Below are 3,641 nucleotides of genomic sequence, written 5' to 3' on the forward strand. Positions count from 1 at the left end.
GCCCATTTTGTAATTGGGTTATTTGACTTTTTCATGTAAAGGTGTTGTAGTTTCCTACATATTTTAGAAATGAGTCCCTTGTCTGATGCAAAAGATTTTTTTTTTCCCATTCAGTGGGTTCCCTTTTTACTCTTTTGAAATATTTTGATACACATAAGTTTTTAATTTTTAGTATGCCCCAATCATCTATTTTGTCTGCTTTTGTTTGTATAGTTTTCAAATGTTTGGTAGTGTGTTTATGCCCTGAATTAGAGCCCTCACATTTGTCCCTATTTTTTCATTGATGACCTTCATAATTTTGGGATTCACATTTAGGTCGTTAATCCATGCTGAGTTGGTTTTTGTATAGGGCATGAGGTTAAAGACTTGTTTCAATCTTTTGTATATCACTTTCCAGTTCTGCCAGCACCAGCTGTTAAAAAGATTATTTCCTCCCCATACAATATACCTAGGCACTTTGTTGAAAATCAGTTGGCTGTATGTGGATGGGTTAATTTCTGGATTCTCGATTCGGTTCCATTGATCAGTGTATCTTTCATTTTACCACTACCAGGCTGTTTTGACCACTGTAGACATGTAATAAATTTTGAAATCAGGGAGTGAGAGGCTTCCATCCTTGCTCTTCTTCTTACGCAGTGCTTTGCTTATCCTGGGTCTTTTTCCTTCCATATAAAGTTTGTAATTGTCTTTTCCATCTCTTTGAAGAATGTTACTGGAATGTGGATTGGGATTGCATTATATGTGTATATTGCTTTGGGCAGTATTGACATTTTCAGAATGTTGAGTCTTCCTATCCAGGAATATGGTATGTTCTTCCACTTTTGTAAGTCTCTTTTCTTTCTTTCTTTTTGCCGTTGGAAGGTGCTCTTTACTGGGAAATAAATACAGACTCAAACAGGTAGGCCAGCCAACATCAGTAGTTTTGGCACCAAAACTCAGATCTCCATAAGCTGGTCACTCCCCACGATCACCTCGTTTACTTGTTTGGCTTTGGCTTCAATCCTTTGGCCACTTCCAATTAGGCAGTCCTTGATGTCTGCTCCATTCTCGATCACAGCATTGCAGATGACACTGCCATGGATGCTGCTTCCTTCCTCCACAGTGACTGAGTTCATGAGAAGGCAATTGGTGATAGATACTCTGTCTCTTATGACACAGAATGAACCAATGACTGAGATCTTAATGGATGACTTCTCTCCAACCTGTGTATCTGACCCAATGAGACTGTCAATTCCAACCAAATGTTTGCTGACAATATGGGCTGACAACTCTTCTGACAAAGAGCAGGCAGCAATGTTGGCACTTGTTTGCTTCCATGTAGAGTCCCTGGGTGCTCACTCAGTAGCAGAGGTTCTCTTTCATGATGTGGACATAGCAGCACACCTGCAATCTGGACAAGTCTTACCATCTCTTTCCTTGACAGGCATTCCAACAGGAATCGTAGGGATCAAAGGTTGATGTATTGTTTTTTATAAAACTGTAAATATCTAAGGACTTCAGCTCTTTTTTCTTTAGATCTTCCTCTTTTCCACTTGCCCCTGTTGTGAAGAAGCTGAGTAGAACTGCTTTCTCACTAGATATGGAATCAGTTCACTCCAAATAGAAGTGATTGACTTATTTTCCATTAGAAATCTAAGACATATTTTTTCAAGCAGTAGAAGTGGGCATCCACCTCTACTGCTTGAAAAACGTATGTGTGGAAACGTATTCTAGGGTGCTTCTGTAGGATGGATCCCTTAATGACCAGCTCTTCATCCAAGTCTGCTTCGTTAGCCATGAAGAGCGGCCTCTTTCCTGCGCTGTCCATGCCAACGAAGTCATGGTGCTCCACTGCTTTTTTCTTCCCCTTTAGACCTGGAACTGATTCTATGCCATTTTGGCTTTTTTTCATTAACATAGCAGGTGATGCATCATGAGATCTGAATAGGTCCACAACCTCATGTAAGGCAACATCTGTTATCAGATCACAACTGAGAACCAGCACATCTGTCTTAAGTTTTGGATATATATGTGGTGCAAAGAATCTGCAGTTCCTTTGACTGTCTCATCAGGAATACATTTAATATCTGCATCCATTTTCATCTTTATTTATGCAGAAAGAGAATTTGGATATCTCTGGTTGTAACCACAATGACTTCTTCAAATCCAACACGCTCAAGCAGGTTCAATGGGTACCATATTGAAGCTGTGTTCCCAGCTGGGAGAAGAGGTTTGGGAATGCTGGAAGTCAGGTCTGTCATCGGAGATCCTCCTCCAACTTCCATCACTACTTCTTGAAATTCCATTTTTACAAGCTCAGGCCTGCGTGCAGAAGCTGCTTCCAGTGCTCCCCATGTTTCCCACGCCATCTCGGACTCCTCTTTTGGTTTCTTGTAGTAGTGTTTTGTAAATTTCTTTGTATAGGTCCTTTGTTCCTCTGGTTACATTTATTCCTAAATATTTCATCCCTTGGGTGGCTATTGTAAATGGTATTGCTTTCCTAATGTGCTTTTCAGCTCCGTCATCTTTGCTATAAAGGAATCCAACTGTTTTTTGGATGTTGATCTTATACCGTGCCACTTTGCTGAATCTTCCAATGATGTATAGTTGCCTTTTTACTGAGTCTTTGGGGTTTTCTACATATAGGATCATATTGTCTGCAAATAGAGTTTTATTTCCTCTTTGCCAATTTGGATGCATTTAATTTCCCTATCTTGTTATATTTATCTCTGGCTAAGACTTCCAGCACAATATTGAATAGGAGTGGTGACAAAGGGCATCCATGTCTGGTTCCTGTTCACAGGCTTTCAATTTCTCTCCATTGAGAGCAATGGAGGCTGTTGGTTTTGTATATATATCCTCTGAATTATATTGAGGAATTTCCCTTCAATTCCTACTTTGTTGAGGGTTTTTATCAGAAATGGATGTTGGCTTTTGTCAAATGTCTTTTCTGCATCAATCCATATGATCAAGTATTTCCTTTCCTTTTTCTTATTTATACAGTGGATTACATTGATTGTTTTTCTAATGTTGAACCATCCTTGCATCCCTTATATGAAACCCACTTGGTCGTGATGTGTTATTTTTTTGATGTGCTGCTGGATTCTGTTGGCTAGGATTTTGTTGAGAAATTTTGAGTCTATGTTCATGAGGGATATTTGTCTATAATTTTCTATCTTAGTAATATCCTTCCCTGATTTTGCTATGAGGTTTATGCTTGCTTCATAAAAAGTATTAGGAAGTTTTCCATCCTCGTCTATATTCTGGAATAATTTGAATAGAGTTGGTGACAGCTCTTCCCTGAATGTTTGGTAGAACTCACCAGTGAAGCCATCTGGGCCTGGACTTCTTTTGGTTGGGAGTTTTTTGATGACCTGATCAATTTCTTCTTTTGTTATGGGTCTGTTCAAGTTTTCTATTTCACTCTGTGTAAGTTTAGGTAGATCATGTTTTTCTAAAACTGTATCTATCTCTTCTGATTTTTCAAATTTGTTGGAGTACAACTCTTCATAGTATTCTGGTATTATCCTTTTGATTCTGTTTGGTTCTGTTGTGACATCACACATTTGATTTCTAATGTGAATTATTTGTTTCTTCTCCCTCTTTTCTTTTGTTAGGTTTGCCAATGGTTTGTCAATTTTATTAGTCCTTTCAAAGAACCA

At 38.6% G+C, this 3,641-nt stretch overlaps 1 pseudogene; it reads right to left on the reverse strand.

The window, feature by feature from the left end:
• Nucleotides 1–935: 935 nt before the first annotated feature.
• Nucleotides 936–2,285, reverse strand: LOC102821182 (annotated as a pseudogene).
• Nucleotides 2,286–3,641: the final 1,356 nt, after the last annotated feature.

The sequence above is a fragment of the Chrysochloris asiatica genome, unplaced genomic scaffold, assembly GCF_000296735.1.
Source record: "Chrysochloris asiatica unplaced genomic scaffold, ChrAsi1.0 scaffold00118, whole genome shotgun sequence".
In the NCBI taxonomy this organism is placed as follows: domain Eukaryota; kingdom Metazoa; phylum Chordata; class Mammalia; order Afrosoricida; family Chrysochloridae; genus Chrysochloris; species Chrysochloris asiatica.